Here is a 27,897-nt window from a genome sequence, read left to right as displayed (position 1 = left end):
TTTTGTATTGCCTGTAAAATACATACATCACATGTACTTCAGAATGTGCCAACAATCTATCAAACAACATTAAAAACCAAATCAATGCAAGCCAAAAAAGGACACAAAGTAGAAACCAAAGGATAGCGTACCTCTACTAGTTTATCAGAAAGGCAAAGAGATTTACACATGGATTCAGAACCAGCTTCAACAGTGGCATGAAATGACCTTATGCACCTTCCTTCATAGCTGCATGAAATCAAAATAGTACAGTTATTTGGCTTAGATGATGAATGGATGGGGTGGACAAGATGGGGTAAGTCTTAGTCATGCATCCAAGGACAAGCAAACAGTATCTTTCTTTCTACAAGATCTCCTTTCAAAATAAGTTATTCTTTAAGCATAATTAGGGAAAATAATCAAATCAAACATCCATTATTAGTACTTCAAACACAGACAATTAGTGATGAACTATCAACATTATATCAGAAAAAATAAAGAATAATGCACCATAACCTGATTAGAGCAAGCCAAGCCAAGCCTAAAAAAGTACATAAATTGATTAGAGCTAAGATTATTTCGAGGATGTTCATGACTTTCTTTACTTTTTAAATGAATCGAAATATTTAGCTATTATTATTTTATATGAGATTTTTGAATTAATTTAATATTCAAAGTATCGCTAATAACAAATACAAGTTCTTAATCTTTCAAATCTATTGACAATAATAATTCTGACATTTTCCTACGCAATCCTTAATTCATTATTTCCCAAAAGAACGATCATTTAACTTTCATTGACCATGTCAAAGGTTCGTAAGTTATGCATATAATGTAGTATCCCCAAATAAGGTTTCATATGCTAATCTATAACAGAAATTTCTGAATTATATGGAAATGTAATCACATATTAATGGTCTCAGTTCCAAACAGACATCTTGGATACCAATTATGATGGTAATTCCGAAACAGAGGGGCACATCGGATTCAAAACAGAAGCATATCAAAGTCAGAACAAAAGTATGTCTTGTAGAAATTCATTAGCCTTTTCGAAAATAACAGCTATTGTGTTGTACTCATATAGTAGTAGATAGTCATAAAGATCAGAGCAGAACTTTACATACTTCTATTAAATTAAAATTACCATTTTTTGACAATCTTTCTCATACTATCGTTTCAAAGTGGTGATTCGATTTCACAACAGGTCTACGTTTTACGCGATCTTATTAGCTTCCTTATTTACTTAAGATTACACTTATATAAGTAATTCAAATTACATTGTCTTCATACTTATTCTAAATCTTAGACCTGTATAGATATATTCATTGATATTTGATAAAGTGAGAACCCATCTACCCATCTATTTGACTATTTGAATCTCAACCTGAGATTGCTAAAGATTATTAGACTATCTCCAAGACTTAAGCTAAACTGAGACAGATTAACATAATATTAGGGGCTAGCGGAAGCAAACAACAAATAACAACGTCCATTAAGCTGTGCAGACTTATATGAGATAGAAAAATTTTAAACTTTTAATATATATATATATATATATATTATCACATCAATCCTACGTCATCATATATATGGATGAGACAAAATGGGACTTAGCCCTAAATACAGAATTAACAAAACTTAAACTTTAATCACATAGCTTTGTCAACTTGACATATCCAAAACCTCCACAGGAGGCACATAGGTCGGTTGACAAGACAGAGTCCAGACAGAAGCTCTAGGCCTGATCACGCGCCTGATCACCTACACACATAAATAATACAATGAGCTGGAGCCTAATGAATAATAATAGAGTAAAGATTTTAATGAATGATATCCATAACAAATTCAGAAATCAGATTTTAAATCTCTTATCAAATCAGAAACACAGTCATGTTCGTATTTGTATCAGAAACAGAGTCATATTCAAATCATGTGTGGTACTTTCTCTAGCATAACATATCATGTTGGTTAAGCATATTAAGTTCCATAATAGAACCTTCGATACCGGGTAACATATCTCATACATGGGCCACGATATTGTTTCCCTCAGATGAGGGCCTGTCCCACGGTATTGTTTCTCCCGGGCGAGGGCCTAGGCCATGATCTTATCTCCTCCGGGTGAGGGCCTCATGACCATAAGCCATAGTATTATTCCCTTGGGTAAGCGCCTCTGCTAAGGATACCACAAAGACATTTCAAAGAATTGGATCATCATTCATGTAATCACAAAATAACATTTTCTATCATTCAGAAACAGTCCATATCATATCATAATGTTCAGAAAGTATTTTATATCGAACATAGCTTTACTAAGTTATTACTCACGCATAGTTGTAGAAGCAGATCAGACAGACAATAGCGCATGACCTACACAAAGACATAACATATACACATTAAAACACAATATCAATTCCTTGATCAAATTTGACTTTTCTTGTCTTTTTTTGTCTAAGTAGTCCGAAGTTCTACTATGCTTATTATTTCTTATTCAAATGAATTGGGTTCTCATTTCACATATTCTTTCATTACGAAATTATTCTTTTCTGAATAAACCAATTTCTTACTTGGCTTCTTAATCAATTACTATTAAGTTAATGATTTATTGAGCTGGTGTAAATTTTCGATGAAAGGAAGCCCAGGAGGGCCTAGTGGAAGGACACGTGATTAATTTCAATTTAGCCTCTCCACATATATCTAATTCCAAAGGGCACATGATTAATTTCAATTTATTTTAGACGTTCAGGTAATAAATTCATTTTTAAATTTTCTTTGTCAAAGGTATAGGCACTAAAACATTATATCAGTAAGGACAAGTTGTTACAAAATTATCAAAACACCCCAGTATATAAGCGTTAAAATATTATATCTATAAGGACAAACCCTTACAAAATTATGAAAACACCCATATATATAATGTGTTTCTTAAACAAACCCCAAAAAACCATTGGTCTCTCTTTCACCGTTCCCCTTTCCTCTTCTGCCACCGATCTTCTCCACTTCTCGTCGTTACCACCATCCTCCATAGTACCTCTGTCGCTTCATCATGCATCTGGTGGAGAAGTCTGATGGCTTAACAGTGTGTGTGTGTGTGTGAGAGAGAGAGAGGAAGATTGGCAACAAATTTGGCAGATCGGTGGCGAATTTGGAGGGTCAGTGTTCTTCTTCCTATCTCTCGACGAATCTACGTCATTTGGTGGCCATGGTGATGGTTTCAGTGGTGGTATTGGAGCATGGCCCATTAGCTAGAGGCGATCGAACTCAGCACCTGACCTGCTACCAAAATCGATGAACATGAAATCATTGCTGAAACACACATCTTTCTAAATCTTGAAACACACATCTTCACTTCACATCTCCCTACATTCTCTCTCTATAAAACTCTCTCTCTCTCTCTCTCTCTCTCTCTCTATACATATATATTTCTATATTGGTGTGTATCTATCTAGGACTGTGTGTGTGGTGCTTGGTCCAAAGCTATTGGTGCAAAAAATTCAAATAGATAGAAAATAATTTGGACAGATAGAAATTTTTTTTGAATAGATATATATAAATTTGAATATATAGCCAATGAAAAGTTGAACAGACAAAAAAACTCAAGGGATAAAATTGAAAAGAAAATGTTCTCTAGAACTTCTCATCAAACTATTTTATAAAACGTAGATCTCTCACTAATAAAAAATATCTACTGGACCTAATGTCTTGTACACTCCTTAGATCGGATTTATCACCAATTTTATCTTTATTTTATTTTATTTTATTTTATTTTTCAAATGGTGGATTAATTTTCAATCCTTAAATTGTTATGGACAAATTACACTGATAGTTTTTATATTTTTGTCCATATGTTATTTGATTTTTTTTATTTCAATTCGTTAGATTTTAATTATGAATTTTTGATTTTGTTTTAATTTGGTCCTATTAATTATAATTGTTAGTATTTTTTTATAAAATTTACGCACATAAGTAGCATGTGTTGTGCTTTTATTAGCAAAATTATAAATTTATTCAATTCAATGAGTTGACCTTAATTGATTTAGTAATCATTTGTTTTCAAAAACCTTAATCATTACTTTCAATTGGACTAAATTGACACAAAATCTAAAGAGTAACGCTACATTACTTAAATTCTTACTAACAATTTTACTAAAAACATACATGTCCAAATATCATTAGATGTTTAAATATCATTACTTTTTTAATAACCAGTCACATTTAGCCTTTTGTATTTTTAGTAAGATTGTTAGTATACGTAAAATTATTCAAATATAAAATTAAGAGTTAAAATTAAATTAATTGAAATTACAATAACCAAAATAACATAACAAATAAAATATAAGGATTACTAGTGTAATTTACCAAATTAAAAAATTATTATTTTTGTTTTGTATATAATATATTTTATTTTTCTACATCAACATTATTTTCTTAAAACGCACAAGTCTCCCACCGTAAACTCATCCATCAAATGGCGTTACATTTTTGTTTTTACTTTAATATTTTTATGATAAGACCACGTAGAGAAAATTGATGGGCTGGAATGATATTTTTTGGTTTCTCTTCACACTGAGGTTTATTTGGTATGATGTAGTGCTTACTGAGGAGCTCATTCACCCTATGAAAACTGTGTGGATCAAATATTAGTAATTAAGCACATGATCGACAAATATGATTATGTGATTATTGATATTTATTTTACTTAATTTTCTTACATAAATGATTAATTTAGTAGGTTAACATATAGGTAATCACATTTGTATGTGAAGCTTTTTTTGTGTGTTTTTTTTTTTTACTTAATTGATAGGAAAGTAATTATTAGGGTAAAAAATATTACATCATCAAGTAGTCCACTAATTCACAATAGTTATAAAGTCAATCAAACCAAATAATTAATTATCAAGCACACTAAGAACATCTGTATCAAGCTCTTCAAAATTATTTTTTAGCTAAAAATTTCAAAAAAATCAACTTCATCAAACTCGCTTACAGTTCGTCAAAATTTACGATGGCTATAGTAACTCGCTACAACAAACGAGGCACTGTTCATCGCAATTTGTGTGTTATTGGATGTCCGTCCGGTCAACAGCAATTTTTTTTTTTTGTTGCTTTTTTTAAGAATTATTTGGCTGATAACTTATCAATTTAATAAAAAAAAAAAAGAAAGACTAACAAATATAATAAGAAAATAATATTTAATAAGAATAAGTTAGAATAAAGAGTTTGATGTAATAGGTGTTAAAAGGTGAGTAGCTAAAATAATGAAGAGAAATGATTTTTTCCCCGAAATTTCCCCCTCCGAACAGCACGAAATTTAGAAGAGAGAAAGAGAAAAGATGGAAAGAGGAGGAGCTCCGCCTGCCGTCGCCTCGCCCGATCGTCGCCCGCCGTCGCCTCGTTGCAGCTCGTCGTCGCAGCTCGTCGCAGCCCCGCCGTCGCCTCCGCCTCTGCCTCGCAGCCCCCGCCCCCGTCTCTGCCTCCGCCTCCTGCCTCTGCCCCCTGCCTCTGCCCCCTGCCTCTGCTTTTGCCTCTGCCTCCGCCCCTGCCCCTGCCTCCACCCCCGCCCCCTCCCCCCGCCTCCAGCCCGATTTTGTTGGCCCCCTCCAGTTCTTCTCCTTCCTCCTCCTTCTTCCTTCTTCTGATTTTCTTCTGCGGGAAAAAAAAAATCAAAACGACGAAAATAACGTCGTTTTGATTTCGGGGGGGGGGGATTCGGGGAAGGGTCTTTTGAGCTAGCAATCACTATTGAATAATGAAATAGCTAATTCAACTAAAAAATTAAAGAATTTGGTGTGGATGCTCTAAGCCTAAAAGCCAACAACCATTGCTATATATAGCTCCCATAATGGGGAGTAATTATGTGGTCTTTCAAGAATTTCAAACTCAATTCAAAATTTATAATCAAACAAATTTTTTACATTTGAATTATAATTTCAAAACTCACAAACTCAAAATATAATTTTATTATTAAATAATAATTCTAAAACTTTACGAAGCGATACCATACTCTTTTTTTCTTCTATATAGAAATAGATGTACTTATATGACTCCAATAGGAACAATATGAAAAAATGTAGCAAGAAAGGTGTACTTCCATGACCTTAAAAATTATGAATAATATGGAAAAATAATAAGGGAATGTTACTTAGGCAAAAAAATTAGATTTACTTTTTAAATTTAATGATATGATGTTGTCTTTGAATATCTGAATCAATTCTCTCTCTATATCATGAGATTTAGAAAATAAGTCTTAAAAATATAGACTACATATTATTTTTTAATTAATAAAACATGTTCACCATATAGTCATAACTTAATAATTTTTACATGATAGAAGAGAAATAGGTCACCATAAAAAATACATCAAATTCATCTTATAAGATTTCTATACTCATAATCTCACATCATAAAAAAAATATTATACAACTATTAAATGAAATGTCATGATTACCCGCATCAATCATCAAAGCTATAAATGTGCGTAGCTAGTATAGTTGACAAGTTAACATTATTCTGAATTTTTTAATTTTAGAAATCAATGAAGTACAAGCCCACCTCTTTAATAAACCAATCCAATCACAACCTGACGCTACAAAAAAAATATTATACAATTATTAAAGGGGTGTTTGGCAAGTGATTTTGGGATTAAAATAGTCACAAAAAAATAAAATAGATTATTTTAGTCATAACAAATAAAATATCACATCCAATTCATAATCATTACACTCTTCTCTCACAAAAAAATCAAAAAAGTCAAAAAACTAAAAAACTCTTCCCAAACCAAGCTTTTTAACTCAGGCTAAAATAACTAAAAAAATCAAAAAGTTAAAAAACCAACCCACTTCCCAAATGAAGGCTAAATCAAATGTCATGGTCCGCATCAATCATCTAAGCGGCTATTAATGTGAATAGTTAGAAATGATTTAGGAAATTAATTAAAAGTTAATTTTTTAATTTTTTTGAACTTTTTTATGCAAGAAATAATATGATTCAAAATAAATTAAAAATTAACTTTTTAACTTTTTTTTTTATATGTTCCCAAATGACCCTTTAGTATAATTGATAAGTTAACATTATTTTGAATTTTTTATGGGTAAATTACATTAGCACCCCTTGAGATTTGGTCCAATTACTACTCTCTCCCTGACGTTTTAGAAATTACATTCTCACCTTTATGATTAATAGTCTCATTTCATAAACCTCTTGCTTATATAAAATGTAACAACTCTTAGTAGAAAAATAGAGAAGATTACATTAAAAAAAAAGTAAAGGAAAAAGGAAAAAAAGAGAAAGTAAAGCAAAGCAAAAAAAGAAAAAGTGCATGAGTTCAATATCTTCATTCCGTCTAAATAATTACAATAATAAGGAGGTTAGTGTAATTTTTCAAACGTTAAAAATGTTATGTATTAAACCCAAACTTCAAGAGGTGTAAATATAATTTACCCATTTTTTAATTTCAAAAATCAAGAAAGCACCATTCCCACTTGTTTAATAAACCAACCAAATCATTGACATTACCGTCTCTTTTGACAACTGAATTAAAAATTAATTTATTAATTTTTTGACATTTTAAATTATGTTATCTCTCTAAATTTTTCACACTTCTTAAAAAAATAAAAAAAAAAAAATCATGAAATTTCTTGTGATTTCTTGACTTTTAACCAAAAAACCAATTAGTCCTCCAAGGAATATTTACAAGGAAAATATTCAAACTTCTTGTGGTTTTTTCTATCAAATTTCAATTATCAGTATCAATTATCTCAAGAAATTCCAACTAAGCACGATAAGACCATCTCCAACGGTGAACCAAACCCAGCATCAGATTTAAATTTTGATGAAAAACCCACTTTTTCACGCTCCAACGGTTGCACCAAAGTCATACCAAAATGAGAATTCAGCAAACAAGACATCAAACTGAGATCAAGACACAGATTTTACCGAATCACTGTTACTAACCGTTGAAAGTGGTACACCGGTCAACCAACCGGTCGCCCGGTCGGTTGACCAACCGGTCGCCCGGTTTCCTTTAAATTAGGTAGGTTCAAACCGGTCAAAAAAAGTTCAAACAGGTAAAAAAAAAAAAAATAAATATTTTTGCCTACTCGGTCGACCGGCCGGTCAACCAACCTGTCACCCACCTGCAAACAAAACAACGTATGGATTCAGAGTCTTTGGATGAATTGGGAAGGATGAAGACAAAACAGCGGAATTTCCATATTCCCACCTGAAGAGTCACCCACCTGCAAACAAAACAATTGATGAATTTCCATAATCCCACAAATTTGTAAATTATGTCCACAAGAGTCACCCACCTGCAAGCAAAAAAAAAAAAAAAATATATATATATATATATAATTATTTATAGTTATCGGTCGACCAACCAGTCGACCCACAGGATTTGATACAGAATTTGATGAACCGTTGGAGCATGAAGTATCAAATTGAGGAAATGGTTATTTTTTTACTCAAATTTGATGAAACATTAGATGAACCGTTGGAGATGCTCTAAGGGTTTCATATTTATTTATTTATATTTTTCAATTTCTCAGTTAAATCATAAACTCCCAGCAACAAATAAACATTTAGTTTATATATAAAGTGAAGTGGGTTTGTATAAAATCTCAATAAATGTATCATAGCAAGAGCTTCAGCAACAAAGAAAGAAAAGTAGAAAAACTAATTTAGGTGTTATGATCCATGTGATGTGGAGGAATAGATAAAGAGATGATGATGGTAGGTTTGTGTCCTTGTCTAGCAGTGGAGGAAGGTGGCAGCAAAAACGATAGTGGTGTCACTAGAGGAGGTGAGAGAAAACAAAGAATGTGAAAACAAAGAAAATGACAAGACAAAACAAAATAAGAATTAACTCAAGGGTTGTGACACTTTGGTAAGGTTTTGGGACATAAGTTTTGAGGTTTTAGGTTCCACACTCTCGAGGGCCAATTCTCAGGAATTTGGTGCAGTGTGTTGGATGACCCATATCTAGGGCTTGAGTGTGGGGTTGAATCTTTGCAGCTGTACTCTTTGACTGAAATGGTGTGTGCGTTGTGGAGTTGGTGCACACATCCAAGGCTTGCCCCTTGTCCTACTCCGGTTAACTGACATTAGGTAGTTGATTCTGAAATTGACGGAGGACAAGTTTGGTAAGTTTTACTCGTTAACCAAAAAACAAACAAACAAACAACAAAACAAAACAAAAAGGAAAAAAAAAGGAGAGAGAGAGAGAGAGAGAGAGGGAAATCAAGTCACTTATATTTTGGTTTTAGAAAGGATTATTTGTAATTTTGTGTATTAAACTTTTGAGGGTTCTCTCTCTAGAAAATTTTTACGGCTTTTCACAACCATGGAAAAAAGGGCTATTATACAATCTCATCTCTTTCCCTAAGAACCTTGATGCGTCTCCCAGGCTATACTGGATTTTTGTTTTTCAGAGGAGATTTATGTTTTTGAGATATCTCATTTATGTTATATAGTCTAATATCTTGGGTTATCTCTGCTCTTCCTTCAAGATTTGCTTCTACATGATGGATGGGGTGTTTTCTAGCGTTCTCAATTTTTGTGTGTGAGCTTTCATGGTGAAAACTAAGAACCCACTTCGGTTTTCGAGATTTATTATGAAATTTTTCCTTCCCTTTCTAGATTCTTGTTTGTGTATGCAAGATTTTATGGTGGTTATTGTTGATGGGTAAATTTCTGTGTGTTTTTCTGGAAATTCTTGATTTGCCATTAAGAGTGATATAAAAAAGCCTTGAGTTTGTGGGCTTCTATGAGATGTTTATATATGTTGGAGATGGTATTTTTGTTCCAACACAACCGGAGTTTTGGCTGACCGATCTTCATGTGTGCTTATCGTCGCTACTACTGAATTGCTGAAAAGATGTTGCAGTGTTATTGCCGCTAGTTTATTCAAATCCATGTTGGGTTTGTTCCAAAACCCATGGGCTGGGTTCAGTGAAAACCATGGGTTGGTTTTCTTGTCATTATAGTGTTGATTGGACAAAACTTTATTTAAAATTTATTTATTCAATGTATTGTACTGTTTTAGCCTAATTCCAGACTTATTTAAATCTATTTAGTAGATTAAGTTGTGAGTAAATGTTGACACCCCATTTTTGAATGCCCACAAGGCTCGAGAGCTTTGCCCGGTACACTCAATGATGAAAGTGATGTTGTGCGTAGTTCGAGGTCTCAACGAAAGGGCTATGTTTAAGCTCCGAAACAATCCCAAACCTCCCATATTCACACTATTTGTACCTCAGAAATCCATTTTTACACATTGTGTCACTACAGACACTCCATTTTTTACCGCCTTAAGACTTGGGCACTTTATTCCAAACACCCGATGATGAAAGTTACACTGTGCAATCTTTTGAATTCTCAGTGAAGAAATTCGGATTCAAACCCTAATCCCAAACCTTACACCCCATTCTGGCCAAACTATTTTAGACCTTAAAACCCTCTTTTCAAAATATTTTTTCAAATGTTTCTACGATGTTCCGAGGCTCGCATTTCGTTTAAAACATTGCACTTTTTGATAAACTGAGTAAGGACAAAGTGGAAATAAATGGAAGGGATGTGAACTCTTTGAAAAATCTTTAAAACCTCTTATTTATAGGTTTAGAGTTGAAGGACATAGGAGGGGAGGGAAGAAAACTACTTGGGAAAGAAGTTGGGCATCAATTCGTTAGGATAGAAATGAGCAGCCTTCACTAAATTAGGAATATCTCTTTTCACACTTATAATTTAAATGTTAGGCCACCACCATTGGAAAGTAGGCTTCTAGGGCTTCAATTTAGACTCAAGAATCACCTAAAATCGAGTCTAGATGAGGGAGATATGTTCGTTTGAAGTCGGGCCTGAAACACAGATTTTTAAACCCGGCCAGGTGTATTTAGAACCGGCCGAGCCTCAATGAAAACTTTTCCTGGGTTGCTTTTTAGGCCCGATCGTGGGTTTTGAGGCTCGGCCGGGTCTCAATAACGCCAGACAGACAGTTGGCGGAAATTGAATAAATATCTTTGTTTGAAGATATTTTCAATCAAATTGGCTCAAATTCTATAAATAAGACCTCTTCCTTCAGAATTCAAGGTTAGCAAAATTTCCAAAAGCTTTGAAGAGTGAGAGAGCCCCTCCTTCCATCTTCCCTCCTCCTTTGACCTTCAAACCTTCTTTTATACATACACAATACATACACCATTAGAGCTTGTTCTTGAAGTTTTTTGTTGAAATTTCAAACCATTTTTCATAAACTTGAGGGTGTTTGGAATCAAGTTTGATCAACAACCAAAGTTTGTTCTCTTCAAGAGGTATAAGCTTATCACATTTTCCTTGCATTCATTTCCATATTTTCCTATCTTTTTCTTGAGTTTTTATACTGTTTTGGATCCATTCCAAGTTCTGAAACTTGGGGTTAAAGAGCTACCAAAGGGTAAAGAGGTTTAACACCCTTTCTTACACCTTATCCCATAGCTCATACCCTTTGGTCTTGCACTCTTTTCTTTGGTTTTTTGCACTAATTTTCAGAGTTTAAAAGGGTTGAAAAACATGGTTTAAAAGTCTTAAAAATGGAGAGGTTAGTGTAGACACCCCATTTTTGACGGCCCTTCAAGACTTGGATGTCCTTGCAGATACATCTGACAATGAGTCTGTTTGCTCACCAAGTGCTTGAAGTCCTCAGCAGAATGCCACAACTTTGAGCCTTTCAAACCCTGCATCCTTTTTGTCTTATTTTTGGACCAGGCCTTTATCTTTCCAGCCTGCAACCTCTGGTGGCCTGCCGGCCATCCCTAGAGGCTGTCGGCCATCACTTTTGGTGTGCCGGCCACTGATGTGGCTTCCTGGCCACCAGTGATGGCCGGCCGACCATTAGTGTTTTCTGTAAATATTTTATGCCAGTTGTGCCAGTTGTTTGCACAAATGCTTGCATCTGTCCACACATGGAGGGCTGGATCTCCTTGTATAGATTTCATGTTTTCTATATATAGGGACCCTTTCTCTCTTGTTTTGTGGTTAGAAAATTTTAGACTCAAAAATTTTCCTCTCTTTACAAATTCTCTACACTTTTGCCTATAATTCCTACACTCTTGCCTATGCACCCTTAACCAAATCCTCTCATCTCTGAGCTGAGGTGTTCTTGAGCTTGGTTTGAGCTCTAGAAGGTGTGTTTGCTTGGAATTGTTGCTTGGAATCACTCTTCTCTTCAAGAGGTATAATACTAGCTTTTTTAGCTTACTTTACATACTTGTATTCCTATCTTTTTTTCACTGTTTTGGGCTATTTTTGAGCTGTAAAAAACTTTGTTTTTATGGACTGAAATTGGTGTTTTTGGCCATTCAAGGTTAAGGGGTGGTTCATCTCTCTTTATTCTTTGTTGTTAAGGCCATTTCACATTTGTTTCCCATTTTCAAACCATATTTCTTTTTTGGCCCTTTAAACACTGATTTTCAGAGCTTTTTCAGTGGTGAAAATCATGTTTTGAAGTCCAAATTTGGAGGGGTTAGCATCCCCTTCTTGTGTCGTGTTTGTTAGCCTAGTTGGTGCCATCTTTTAGCTTATTTTTCTATCTTGTTGTAACTTTGTTCCAGCATGCTTTAGGTTATATTTTGGATTGTTTTAACTCTGTTTTGGGTTGGTTATTGCATTTGAGTCTTTTATTGCATAGTTGTAGTGTAATAGTCCTCACAAGTTTGGTGTTTTAGGCCTTCAGACACCACTTGTTTGAGTTGATTGCGTGTTTTTAGTATTTTTCATACTTAATTTCAGCACTAATCATCTCTGCAACCTCCCTCCTTTCTTGGCTTTTAATTTTGCTTTGAAAGTGGTTTCAAGTCACTTGTTTGCCTAAGTGTGGAATTGAGGTTTCATACTTAATGGTTTAATCCCTTAGGGGGTTCATTACCAACGGTATGATACTTCTTTCATACCGAAAGTAACTTCTGTCTTGAGCTTTTCTTTCCATTAGAGGACTTTAATTCACATTTTGGACTTAATTGGATTAAAGAATGGTTGGTAAAGTAAAATGAGTAACTAAAAATTGGGACTAAAATATGAGCAAGATAATAACTTGGTGTGTTCAATCGAACGTTAATTGAACACATGGAACTTAGATCATTTCATACTTGATAGTGATGAAATGATCCAAGTCTCCAAGCTCAACTTCTTCCCTTGATCTTTCATGAAAGAGAGGAGGTTTGTGTCTCATTTTGCATTTATTGAACTTGTACATCTTGAATCACAAGCCATCATGCAATGAAATTGCTTGAATTGGTGGTTTGTGGCTTAAGTTCACATTTCATTGGATTTGTTTATGAAAATGAGGGGTGAGTTGTGCAAACAATCTGTGAGAATACCCTTTTTTTTCTTTGTTTGTCATCTGTTACAGCAAAATGAAGTAGTGCATCAGTGGTCGGTAAAGCACCATCCATGGCCACTAATGCAAATCTCAGCAGAGTGTTGGTAAGGTGCAACAAAATTGTTTTAGAGGTGTTCAATTATGCAAACAGAGGCTTTCGAGAGCAAAGCAGAGGTCTTTTCGGGTGAAAATCGAGCATGCGCATGCACATCTTTCATTTCCCGAGGCGGACTAGCAAATTAGCTTAGTTTAGTTACTTAGTTAAATTATTAGTTGCAATTGTTTTGTAATTATTTAATTAGTTCATTTGTTGTTGTAATAATTACTTGATTAGTTTAGCTAGTTATTTATTTTGGTTTGTAATAATTAGCCTAATTAGTTTAATTAGCTAGTTAGTTTTATTCATTCAGACTCTCCTACGTGAGAGCGTAATGTAATAATTTGTATGTCTTCCAACCCCACGTCTTTCTCCCTTTTATTTATCCGATTTTGATGATTAGTTTAGGGACATGTTTCGATTAGTATACCTTATGCTTGCATCCATTCATCTTGTATTATATGTACCGGGGCTCGGCGCATCATTCAAATTGCATTGTTGTTTAAATACATTCTTTGAATACGTATTTAACCGCATGTTATTAGATTGCCTCATATGCCATATTAGTAACCAAGCCTATTAATTGCATATCGCATATGTTGCATTAGTCATCTTGTATAGTTAGGAATCATGCACTTTTCTAACTCATATCTTTTTAGCTTGGAGTACTAGGTGAGTTTTTAGTGCTTTAGCATACTTGCATGTGTGTGAATGTTGCCATAACTAGCATGCTTTCCATGAGGCTAAATGCTTACTTGCTAAACTGCTTGAATGCCTATGGATAAATGCCTGTGGATAAAAGCTTGTTGTTTGAATTGGAATGATTCAATAAATGTACGTTTTAAACCCACTTTGTTGAGTGGCAAATTCGCAACCTTTAAGCTCACTAGAAGTGGCAAACTCAAACCCCTTTTCACAAAACAAACATGAAATTGAATTGTTCCAATTCGGGAAAACTAGTACATACTTGCTTGTGCGCATCACATAATAATGCTAGCCTAATAACTGAAATAAGAATACATAATGTTGATAAAAATCATATCATGATTAGATGAGGCCGATCTTTGATCGGGCAAGTAGGGGTGCTCAATTCATAGCCTTCCCCTCTCGTACCTAAGTTCCCGAGCCGAGGCAACTTTGGTAATGACGGACACATGGCCTTTGGCACGAGTCATGGGTTTCGTAAATTTTTCCAAAATAAAATATTTAGGTGGCGACTCTGTATCTGGCAAAGCAGTCTAATTTTGACATTTTTTATCCTAAAATTAATTTTCCAAAAGATTTGTCGGATTTGGATGGTGTTTATCAATTTCACATTACACTTGTGAGATTAGATGCTGAACCGCGTGAGTCCGAACTGTAGGGCCTTTTTCAAACCTTTCGAAAGGGGGCGCGAAAAGGTCGAGCTATAGTTTCTGGCGACTCTGCTAGGGACTTAAGAGAACTTGACTCAAACTCATTATATGACATTTTATCTACACTTATGTGTTTCTTTGCATTTGCATTTGCATTTTCATTAGTGCGCCTAAGTCACTGTGTTTGCCATATGCTATTCCTGGACGGTTTGTCGGAGGCTCGCTTGGAAAAGCTTGCCAAAAGGCTGACCGGTCGTGGGCTCTGCCACGATGGGAACACAACACTTGGATCTAGAATACCGCTGTACCGTTTGATCCTCCTTTCACTTCTCGGTGTTAGGTGCGAGAGGTATATTAGGTAGTCTTGCTGATTTACCCTTTTCGACCATTCGGCCTAGTTGCATATCGAAAGCCATAAAGACTATTCCAGACTAGGACAAGTTGCTTACTCGAATACAGGATTGTGTGAAACCACTTTTCTTGAATAGTGAAACCCTAGTTCCTGATGAAACTAAGACAAGGTAACCCTACCTTATCATAGGGGTGTTTTGGCTCTCACTTAACTGGTATGTGCTTTTAGAGTGAAACTCTACAGGAATGTACATATTGGTTGCAAGTTTGGGCATCAGATTTGGGGACAGAAATCAGTGTTGAGTGCAGTTCTATAGCTTATGATTATAACTGTGTCTTGTTCACATCTGAGCTGAGGTGCTGTGCGGTTTCTGATTTTCACTTTTTTTTTGCTTTATTTCTTTTTGCAAGGTAGTTTATCACAATTGCTCGGGCAGTTCTGTTACTCCCTAAGCACTCTGGACCCGTGTAAAGAGACTTTACAGATCCGGGGATCTTGTCAGGGACAACTAGTGTTTGCTTGGCTCCCACCAGTTACGAGACGGAGGAGGGTGAGGCATAATTCACCAGTCCAGTAGTCACCTTTTACTTCACTTGCGCCCAGTCAGGCTCAATCTTCTACTTCCACCCCAGTAAGAGATTACTCGCCAGTTCTGATGGCTCAACATCCCCCGGTTAGCATAGAAGACTTGCTTTGTCATCTCCAGCAAACCATTGAAACCATGCAGCACGATACTGCCCGCTAAGCCGAAGTTACAGCCCACCAAGCTGAAGTGATAAACAGGCTGCAGCAACAACAACCACAGTCGGTAGTAGCTTCCGCATCCCATGCACCTCCAGTGGGTATTCCAGCAGCCGGAGTCACTATCAATGTCCAAGAGAATCTGGGCAACCTGGTAGATCCCATCCCACCGCAACTCTCCAAGGCACCAGTGTACCAAACTGTAGAGCCATTTGAATTCGAGGTTGACCCCATTACACTAAAGGTCAACAAGCTAGAAAAGTTTCTTAAACGGGCACAAGGTGTGAACTCAATCCCTGACATCGAAGATCGATATACTGACTCAGCAGTAACTCTGCCAGACCGATTCAAAATTCCACACATAGATCGGTTTGATGGCTTTGGGGATCCCATGGTCCATTTGCGGTTATTCTCAAACATCCTGCGGCCAATGGGCCTTACCAGACTTCAAAAGCTGTCGCTTTTCGGCCGGACCTTGTCTGGGATAGCGGCTATCTAGTATGCAAAACTGGTGGACTCTGTGAAACGGAGTTAGGAGAAAATGACTGAGGCCTTTATCGCATAGTACTCCTACAATACCCAAATTGAGGTCACAACCCGTGATCTTGAGGCAACCCGTCAGGAGCCAAAGGAGGGCTTCTCGGATTTTGTAACAAGGTGGAGGGCCAAGGCTTCGATGATGACTACCAAGCCATCCGAGAAGGACCAAATCAGAATCATGATCTGCAATCTGCAAGGGAAATTACTGTAGAAGATGATTGTCTTGCCGTTGTTCACATTCACTAAGCTCCACGAAATAGGGGTTCAGATTGAAGATGTAATGAAACAAGGGTTGATAACCGATGAGAATGAGCAACCTAAAAGGCTTTTGATACGCAGTTCCAATGCAACCACGAGTGGAAGCACAACTGCACGGCCATCTAATGTGAATGTCGTCACCACTACAGCCAAGACTGCCAACCCATTCGCCAGTACAAATCCACAAACCTCAAACAACCAGGCCCGATCTTAAAGGGTCTTTACCCCATTATATATGCCTTTATCCTAAGCCTTGAGGGTACTGATCAAAAAAGGGCATCTTAAGTCGTTAGAACAACACCCACTACCCAATCCTCTCCCACCTAAACACAACCTAGCCAAATACTGTGCTTTTCACCAGCAGCACGGTCACGACACCGACCAATGCTACAGGTTGCTGTGGCTCGCCTTTTTCGCACCCCCCTTTTGGAAGGGTTTGAAAAGAAAGGCCTCACAGTTCGAACTCCTGCGGTTCTGAATCTAGTCTCACAAGTGCAATGTGAAACTGATAAACACCAAAAAGTCTAAATCCGACAATTTTTTTTGAAAAATCGATTTTAAATCAAATAATGCCAAAATTGGACTGCTTTGCCGGATACAGAGTCGCCACCTAAATATTTTATTTTGGAGAAATTTAGGAAACCCTGACTTGTGCCGAAGGCCACGTGTCCGTCATCACCAAAGTTGTCTCAGCTCAGGAACTTGGATACGAGAGGGGAAGGTCATGAATTGAGCACCCCCGCTCGGCCGATCAAAGATCAGCCTCTACTAATCATGATATGATTTTTTATAAACATTATGTGTTCTTATTCCGATTATTATGTGATGCTCACAAGCAAGTATAGACAAGTCTGCTCAATTTGGAACAATTTAACTCATGTTTGTTTGCAAAAATGGTTTGAATTTGCCACCTCAAGGGGGCTTAAAGATTACAGATTTGCCACCAAACATAGTGGGCTTAAAACATGTTTTGTCACTCACCAAAGTGGGCTTAAAACGCACATTCGTTGAATCGTTTCAATTCAAAGAACAAGCTTTCATCCACAGGCATTCATGCAGTTTAGCATTTAAGCACATAGCCTCATGGAAAGCATGCTAGTCATGGCATCATTCACACTTATGCAAGTATGCTAAAATGTAAAAACTCACCTAGTACTCCGAGCCAAAACAGAAACTAGTTAGAAAGATACATGATCCTAACTATACAAGTACCCAATGTAACACATGCGATAACGTAATTAATAGGCTCGGTTACTAATATGGCATATTGTACGGGGAAGAAATAATTCTCCTCGTATAATCCTGTTGACTAAGTCCACGCTCCTCCGTACGATGTCGCTTTGTCACCTAAAAACACAAACGTGAGCTAGCCGGCGGGTGTGTGCCGGAAACCTCTCCGATGCCTAAGTCAGAAAACTTGACAAATAGACAAAGCTCAATGTGTTCAGAAAGCAAAATTGTGTGTTGTCTTATCTTTACCTCCTCCAAGGTGATGCTTGTGAGCTTTTATAGGTTTCGAGTGGCATAATCCTAGTAGGACTTTTATTTCTCCATGCAGAGTCCTCCTAGGATTCATGCTCCTAAAAGATAATGCTTATCTTTTTACACCCCCCCTACTGCTTAAACCAAGTGGGATGGTCTTCACCATGGCCGAACTATCATCCGACCGAGATAAACCTGGCTATGCTGAGCCACAAAGTAAGCTGAACTATTCTTAGTTCGGCCCTTCCGTTTATATTTCCTTATCTCGGTTCTCACTTGTTCAACTCATGGTGTGCTTGGACCGAACCAACGACTTTGACCGGTATAACTCCAAAACCGGTATACCTCTAAAGCCGGTATAAATTCAAGAACGATGTACCTTCAAGACCGATCTAACTTCAAGTTGCTCCCGGACCGAAGTAGCTTAATTCACGAGCCGAAGTAACTTCATCTCTTTTGGCCGGAGTAACTTTTCGGCCCTTTTTACTCAGTCTGTCATACTTTGGGCCATAAAGTCCGTCTCATAGCTCAGCCCAATTTTCACTCAAAATTACCCTCTCAATTGCCCCTTAATTCCATCTGCACAGCATGATTGGGATTACCAAGTGTCCAACCGAGCTAAACGTTTTCAAGCCTTTCCAGCCGAACTAAAACATCGTTTTAGCCTCTCCAGCCGAGCTTATTTTCACTCTGGCCCTAATTGTTCGGTCAAAACGTCTCTTCAATCACTGACTGTAACGCTTCACTTTCCAATGACACGTGGAAGGATCTGATAGGCTGTGAGCTGTTATCACGCCGCCCTCGCACTTCAAAATTTTTGAACAGTCCCGCCCCTTTTTGCCGCTTTTTCTCTCTCATCTTTCACAAAACAACCTTTCTATTCTTGAATCATTCACCTTCCATTCTTCATCTTCTCTCTCTGTGCTCTTGCTGTTCTTCCGTTGCTTCTGAAGACTGATTTTGCTGCCACTTTCCCATCTCCAGATCCCTCTTCTTCAACCTGGTAAGTAAACTCATTTTGCTTCCTTTGTTTTGCTTTCGTATCTGTTCTATGTATTTTGTTTACCGTATTTTTTGCAAAACATTTTCTTCCATTTTTGCTTCGCTTCTGTACTTTTATGAAAAAATATTAGCAGAACCCATGCGTGTATGAACTTCTGTAGAAAACTAGTCTTAGATCCAAAATTAGGTAGCAACCGAACTAGGATACTGTCTGTCCTATATAGGTAGATCATTGTAGTCAATAACCGAACTAGAACTTGAATAAATAACAAAAGTTTCAATGAGTCACCAACTCCTGATTCACTTTAGCCGAAATAAGATCACCGAGGTTTGAACATATTAAGCTAGGAACCTCGGTTCTCCACCGAACTAAGCTTTTGGGGCTAAGCCAGCTTTCTTAGTTTCTAAACCGAACCCAAAACGCTGCCCCTAGAGGCTCAACCGAAGTAACTTTATTCATACTTCAACCGATTTAGGCCTTTGGGGCTAAACCAGCTTTCTTTTGATTTGAACAACATACATGCGTTTAAACACGTATTCAAATAAGATATTGAAATTGCGATGCAGTTTGAATGATGCAACGAGCCTTGGTGCATGCAATATGAATGAATGGATGCAAGCATGCAATATGCTAATTAAAACATGTCCCTAATCTAACTATCAAAAGCGATTAAATAAAAGGGAGAAAAGACGTGGGGTTGGAAAACATACACACACGCATGCACAATTATTACAACATTACACCCGCACAAAGGAGGCCGAATGAATAAGCTAACTAACTAGCTACGCTAATTAAGCTAACTAATTATTACAAACCGCAACTTATTAACTATTCCAGTTAACTAATTATTACAAACCGAAATCGAATAACTAGTTAAACTAGCTAATTATTTACAACACTTAATTAGCTACAACTAATTAATTATAACATGCACTTGATCTAATGCTAATTAAACTAATTAGCTAATCTCGGGAAGCGAGGGAGGCATGCATGCTCAATTTTTCACCCAAAAAGCCACTACCTTGTTGCTGAATGCCTCTGTTTGCACATATGAACGCCAACAAAGCTGCTCACTTCTAGAACACCTCTGCTCCATCTTACCAACACACTGTGCAAATTTCATTGGTGGTCGACAGGGGACCGGTTGGCTACCAATGGTGGCCGATTGGCTACTATTGGTGGCTGGTCGGCCACTGGTGGTAGCTGTCGGCCACTGCTGGTTTGAACTTTCTTGTTGCAATAGAGAGCAAAACAGAGCAAAACAGTATATTTCTCAAGGGTTGTTTGCACACTTTATCTCTCATTTTCATAGGGAAATCAAATGAGGGACAAACTTTGGTTCACAAACCATCAATCAAGCAATTTCATTGCATGATGGCTTGTGAAACCAAATGTGCAAGTTCAATAAATGCAAAATGAGACCAAAGAGACCATCACCCTATCATGCATGATCAAGGGCAATGGAGACCAAGGAAAGTGGCACATTTCATCACTTTTGAGTATGAAATATTCCATTTTCCTCGTGTTCAAACTAACGTCCAATTTGAACACATGCAATGCAACACACAGAATGCTTATCTTGCCTCTTTTACTTGCCAATTTTGTTTACTCATTTTAATTACCAAATCATTCATTAATCCATTAAGTCCATTAGTGAGTGTCCTCTAATGGAAGGAGCGCTCAAACCCCAAGTTGCTTTGGGAATGAAAAAGGCATTACACTGTTGGTAATGAGCCCTCTAAGGGATTAAACCATTAGGTGTAGCACTTCCATTTCACACTTAGGCAAACAAGTGGTTTGAAACCACTTTCAAAGAAAAACCAAAAGGTGAAGAAATGAGGGAGATTGCAGAGAATATAAGTGTTGAAATGAAGTAGAAAAAGCACTAAAACATGCAATAAACTCACACCAATGATGGCTAAAGCCTTAAAACACTAAGCTAGTGAAAGGGGCTACACTACAGCTATGCAAAACAAGACTCAAACGAACTAACCAGCCCAAAACAAAGCTAAAACATGTTATTTCAAAGGCTAAAACATACTGGACTTGAGCTAAGTTAAGCTAGAAACACATGCTAACATGTAGAGCTATCTAGGCATGCAAACAAGACACAAGGAGGGGAGGCTAACCCTTCCAAATTTGGACCTCAAAATAAGTTTTTAGCCACTAAAAATACTCCAAAATTCAGTATTTAAAAGCTCAAAAACAGATAGTGTAAAGGTGGGAAACACAAGGGCAAAGGCCTCCAAAACAAGGTACAAAGAAGGGTTATCAACCCCTCAACCTTTAATGGCCTTAAACCACAAGCTTCAACCAAAAAATACAAAGTTTTTATAGCCCAAAATCAGTTGGCAAACATGCTGGAATGAAGACAAAAAGTACCTAACATAATAAGCTAAAACATGGCAATTTAAGCTAGAAACAAGCCAAAGGAGGGGTGGCTAATCCCTTCATTTTTGGGACTTCAAAATCACTTTTTTAGCCTCTGAAAACCTCTGAAAATTAGTGGCAAAAAGCTCAAAAAAAGTTGATGAAAGAATGGAAAACACAAGTGGAAAGTCTTAGAGAGCAAGGTTTAAAGAAAGGTGATTAACCCCTCTACCTTTAAGACCCTTAAACCATAAGCTTCAGCACATAAAAAAAGGTTTTAAAAAGCTTAAAAACAGTAAGAAAAGATGGAAAACAAATGGTGTAAAGATGGTACAAAGGCAAAAGAAAGTATACCACTTAGAGAGGAGTGAACCCTTAAGCCATAAGCCACCAATTTCCACACTATCAAGTGCTTTAAGAGCTGAAATCCAAGCTCAAATCACCTCAGCAAGAAGCTCTCTAGGTTTGCTTTGGTGTGATTGGGAATAGGCTATGCAATTTGCAAAAGAGAGAGAGAGAGAGAATTGTAGAGAGAGAGGATTCTAGAGAGAGAGGATTTTTTCAAAAATATTTCACTCCTAAATGTTTTCTAACCTTGAAAACAAGAAGAGAGGCCTTCTATATATAGAAAAACAGCCCCTTAGGTCAAAAATACCAAGCCCCGGACAGCTGGAGCTTTTAGGGGACAATTGGTACAAAATATCTACCTTTTTTCACCATTGGCCGTCAAGCATTGTTGGCCATCAAAAATCTGCTTTTAGGTCCGATTTCAAATAGGCATATCTCCTTCATTCGGACTTTTTTGTAGGTCATTCTTGAGCCTAAATTGAAGCCCCGAAAGTATACTTTCCAATGGAAGTGGCCTCATATCAAAATTCTAAGTTTTCTAGGAGATATGCCTATTTTAGTGAAGATCACTCAGTTTTGGCTTAATCGGATGGATGCCTAACTTCAACCAGCCATATCTCCCTCATCCGGACTCGGCTTTAGGAGATTCTTGAGTGTAAAATGAAGCTCCGGAAGTCCACTTTCCAATGGTGGTGGCCTCACAACTTAAGTCCAAGTGTACAAAAGGATAGACCTGATTTAGTGAAGGCTGCCCGGTTCTCTCTTAACGGTTTATGCCCAACTTCTTCCCTAACTAGGTTTCTTCTCTCTCCTCCAATTTTTTTCAACTCCAAACCTCTAAATAAGAGGTTTAAAAGGATTTTTCAAAGAGTTTGTACATCTTTTCGTAAAAAATCAAAAAGTTATTCCAAACATACTAGTTTTTTTTTACCTCATATTTTAGTCAAAAAGCCAAAAAATTACTAAAATAATGTGTTCCCAAACGAGGCCTAAATATATGTGCACAGAATTAAAAATATATCCAAAAAATTAATGTGTGATTGAGATTTAATTTTAAAACTCAGTTCCTCTCCAATCTAATATATACTAAAGTGGACTGTATCGTCCAGTCTCGACTGTGAGGCTTATCACGAGTCCCACTTTTATAATACATTTCGTTTATTTTTTTACATTTCAATATATAAATCATCAATAATTTAAAATAAAAAAAATTAATCTAATAGTCATAACATTTTTGTCCGCCCAAACAATTTGTCCTCAGTTTTGGGTGGCAATGCGGAATTGAATAGTTTTTTTTTTTCCATTTTCCATACATGGATCTTGGAAGAGGTTTATAAAAGGACTATCTTTCTCACATCCTTACCATATCTAGCAAACACTTGCAACAACTCAACTAACCATGTCAATTCTTCTTCTTTCCCTTCTAGCTCTTCCAATTCTACTATTATTTCTTCTTCATCAAACACAAAACAACAATGAACAAACACCTCGTCCGCCACCAGGTCCTCCAGGACTTCCCTTCATCGGAAACTTCCACCAAATCATCTTTAACTCATCAACACCACACAGCTACCTATACCAACTAGCTCAAGAACATGGTCCTCTCATGTCCCTTTGACTTGGCTCTGTTTCAACCCTCGTGGTCATCTCTACGAAAATGGCGAAACACGTCATGAAAACCCATTGCTGTGAAAAGTTATAAAAAATCTCTAGAAAGAGAAGCTTTCAACTCAAGAGAGAGAACCCTAGGGAATTTTAATACACAAAATTACAAATAATCCATTCTAAGACCAAAATATAAGCTCTCAACTCGCGGATTCATTGAAGGTTGTTAATTTGAGTGATATTGTGATGTCTCTTACGATCACATTGATTTGAAGAGTTGCATTTTGGAAAGGGGTGTGAGGAAATTCACTTTCCAAATTGTTTAAATGTGGTGTCAAGATGAACATTGCATTGCTATTTGGCTCAAATCATATCTCGGTTTTGTACGCTTCAATACGCAGGGTTTGTTATAACAACATTGCTATTCAAAATAAAAAAAAAAAAATTGACTTAATTTTCAAACTCAGTAATGTGTGACAATCAATTAGGATATTAAAAATAATATTCTCTCATATTATCAACCAATCATTTTACTTACATATCATTAAATCTAGAAAATGAATCTAAAAAGTGAGATTGTATATCATTTCCTTATTACAAAAGCAAAATCTATGAAATGGGCCCACTAGACTTCACATTGGTTTTAAAGTAAATATATTGATTACCAAAATCAAATGAGCAATTGTAAAGTGTGCAAATGCATACCATATGCATTTACGTAATTTCTCACAAATATATATAAATTACCTTACAAAAATGCATAAGTTTTTATAAACATACGTAAATTAATCCATAAAAATTGAAAAATCACAACTTAGGTATATTTGTGAGAATTTACACAATTTTATAACTTATGTATATTTGTAAGAACTTACGTAAGTGTACATAGTATGCACCTTACACACCTAAACACTTCCCCAAATCAAATCAAATATACATATGGTATGCACCCAAATCAAATATACACTATATAATGAAGTTCTCACTAAAATTGTGAATAGGTCACTTATTATTCTCTTATTACATTTTTTTTTTATAGTAAAAAGAAAAAAAACTGAGTACAAATTACACACCAATCGTAACTTCATTTATTCCTTCAATAATACTGCAATTCCTGAAACTTTATTCTAAATTTTATTGTGAAACATTAATTTATAACTTATATTCATTTCAAACGTAAACACATACCACACAAACACCTTACCCAGCAAATTCTGGACTCAGAAATCTGGGACATGACATAACATAACAGTAGGCTTTTTGTTTATTCCTCTTGAGCTAGCCCTGGTCTATGCTTCTTCAGGTAATCCACAAAATTATTCACGTATTTGTCTTGTATAGCCCTGTTACCAAACAACCCACTCATCTCTTTAACCTTGTCCCTGTATATCCTCCCTTCTTCCTCAACCATGACTAATCTCAGTGAGTCAGCCACCGAGTTTCTTGTGAACGACCCGTCTCGCTCGTCTCTGGGTACCAAACATGCCATCTTCTTCTCTTCCAAATGCCTAGCGATCAACCCCGTGTCCGCCATGAGAGCATCTCCAACGGTAGTAGGCATTTTACCTATCCAAATATTACTATAAAGTATATATTTTATTTTGCCTATCAACTGTTCTATGTTTTTACTCCAACCATGCTCTTTATTTTAGCTATTTATCCAAATACTATTAATTTTATAGAATGTCACGTCAACAATAAAGATGGAGGGAAATGATCCTAATGATTGAATACATCTTGCCTAGCGTTGAAGGCTAGCTACATGTAGCTAGTGAATATGAGTTGAGCCAAAATACCTAATCATATGCCTAGTGCATTGGAATTGAAAAAAAGTGAATCACAGTAGGCATTTTAACTAACAAGTATTATATACCTAGTGCATTGGAGATGCTCTGAAAGGCAACAAAATGAGAGACTGCCCGAACTGTAAAGCCTCAACCACCGAACTCAACCCAGAGTGAGACAAAAACCCACCAACCGAGTCATGACTCAGTATCTTGAGTTGAGGCGCCCAATTAGTGTAAACCACTCCTCGTTCCTTGGTTCTCTCCTCGAACCCATCTGGTAACTCGGTCACCTCAGTGTCATCCACACCACGCCGATTCCTCAAAACCCAAAAAAATGACAACTCGGATAGTTCTAACCCAAAAGCTATCTCAGTAAGTTGGGTTTGACTTGGCTTTGTATCGCCTCCGAATGCAACATAGACCACGGACTTATTAGACTGCTTGTCAAGCCACTTTGACTCTTTCATTGTATACCATGTTTCATCGAAACTATCATCATACGCAGTAGAGGGCAATTGGCCGATTGGTATAACGGGTTTCATGTGAATCTCTTCCATGAGTTTCAACCATTCGGGTTCGAACTCGTAAGAGCTTCTCATAGCCAATACATCACAAGCTTCAATCCCCGCTCCGAAGCGAAATGTAATCGGGACGTTTTCATCATTGGTGGATATTTCGTTGAAGAAAGACTTAATCTCAAAGAGCTTAAACCCGATTTTTGATTCAAATGGGATCCATTTGGGTTTAGCAGTGAAGTCCTCTGGTGTTGTGCGATCGTCTTCACCACTCGTGCGCTTTAACACTGGTACAGGACCCAGAAAGCACAACGCAGGGGCAACGCAGACACTGAAGAAGACTCTGGAGATGCCGAGTTTGGAGGCAAGAGGGCCGAACCAATATGGAGCGAAATCATAAATTACCCAATGGGGAGATAAATCTGAGAGAATCTGAGACATGGGTTGTTGGAGTTGATCGTAGGCCTTCATGAGGTACTTGACTTTGTGGTTGGGAAGATCGAGTGTGGACTATGCGTTTTGGGGGAGTTGGTCGACTTTGGGTAGTTTGAGTTTCACTAAATTGATGAGAGGGGATAGATTTGGAGGCACTTTGGGGAGTCTCTGGATGTTTCTAGGAGTGGATATGAAAGAGACTCTGTGACCATTTTGGGCTATGAGCTTGGAGAGCTCTAAGAATGGAAGCATATGACCAAAGGCTAACCATGGGAACATGACTATGTGTAGGGTTTCATCTCTGGCCATGCATGATGATGACGACGACGACTTAGGCATGGACTCCATGTTTGGAACTGATCACTTCCTCTTTTACCTCTCCTATACGAAGTGGAAGAGCAGAGAAAGCAGACAACACTACCTACTTCTACTTAGAATTTTAATGGAAAAATTATGTAAATAGTCCCTGTATTTTATAGGATGTGTCAATTTGGTTCTTGTAGTTACTACCTACTTCTACTTAGAATTTTAATGGAAAAATTATGTAAATAGTCCCTGTATTTTATAGGATGTGTCAATTTGGTTCTTGTAGTTATAATTTACTCGATTTTGCCTCTTAATTTAACGGATTGTGTCATTTTAGTCCAATAAATAACGGTTGTTAAGTTAATTTAACGAAAAGTCAAACAATGTGTCAATTTGGTCCCTGTATTTTTCACAATGTGTCAATTTAGTCCTTGTCAAAATCAAGAAAATTAAAACTATAGAAACCAAATTGACACATCGTGTAAAGTACAAAGACCAAATTGACACATTATTTGACATTCCGTTAAATTAATTTAACAACCGTTATTTATTGGACTAAAATGAGACAATCCGTTAAATTAAAGGGCAAAATTGAGCAAATTGAAACTACAAGGACCAAATTGACATATAGTGTAAAGCATAGAGACTATTTGCATAATTTACCCAATTTTATTTAAAAATAATGTCATTATGGGATTTAGATTTACAAACGTGAATTCTATAGTACATTAATTGAATCTTAATTATTCATTTCAATTTTGAGTAATGTTCTTTAGGCGAAAGTAGAGTGACAAGTAGTTAGCACTATAAGAATATTATGTAGAATTACTTTAAATGCACAACTCGTTTCACCCTTCCAAACCCGCTTTTTATTTGGAGGTTTCACCATGTTCTGATCTTGCTCTTTTGGTTCTAGGCATGATGTTGTGAATATATGTTGAATTTGATTGGGAATGTGTTAAATGTGAATAGTGGATTTTAGAGGTGCTAAACTTCAGTGTGAGCTTACCAATGGTGCGAAAAGGAAGTGCAACAGAAAAAGGAAGTGCAACAAAAAAATAAAATTCACAAAACAGGGCCAGTTGATAGGCCGGTCGATCCCCAGGGTTTGAGCATCTCCAGCACTAATCATCATAATCTTTTACTTGTTCACATAATTATAACAATCCCTTTTGGTAAAACCCACATTCTCACTGTCTCTAACTTCTTCTCTTAGATATAAATAAGCATTATTCTTTGTGCTTATACCCGAATTTACCATAAAATATTCAATCACACTTGCCTTTAGTTTTGAAAAGTGACAAGCAGATCGTAGCAAATGTCACTCTGATTGTAATGCAAGTTCATGATTATGTTTAGGATTGAAGGCAGCAACCCTC

General features: G+C 36.6%; 1 pseudogene across 1 annotated transcript; it reads right to left on the bottom strand.

Annotated features, from left to right (window-relative positions):
* Positions 1-24,450: 24,450 nt before the first annotated feature.
* On the bottom strand, positions 24,451-26,627 carry LOC114281977 (UDP-glycosyltransferase 91A1-like; annotated as a pseudogene). The gene is made up of 2 exons (XR_014335201.1): positions 25,372-26,627; positions 24,451-25,011 (listed from the first exon to the last, which is right to left on the bottom strand). The product of XR_014335201.1 is annotated as a UDP-glycosyltransferase 91A1-like (transcript).
* Between the last annotated feature and the right edge of the window lie 1,270 nt (positions 26,628-27,897).

This window comes from Camellia sinensis, chromosome 7 (genome assembly GCF_055761805.1).
Source record: "Camellia sinensis isolate YWXY chromosome 7, ASM5576180v1, whole genome shotgun sequence".
Classification (NCBI taxonomy): domain Eukaryota; kingdom Viridiplantae; phylum Streptophyta; class Magnoliopsida; order Ericales; family Theaceae; genus Camellia; species Camellia sinensis.
This window is presented reverse-complemented; position numbering and strand designations above follow the sequence as displayed.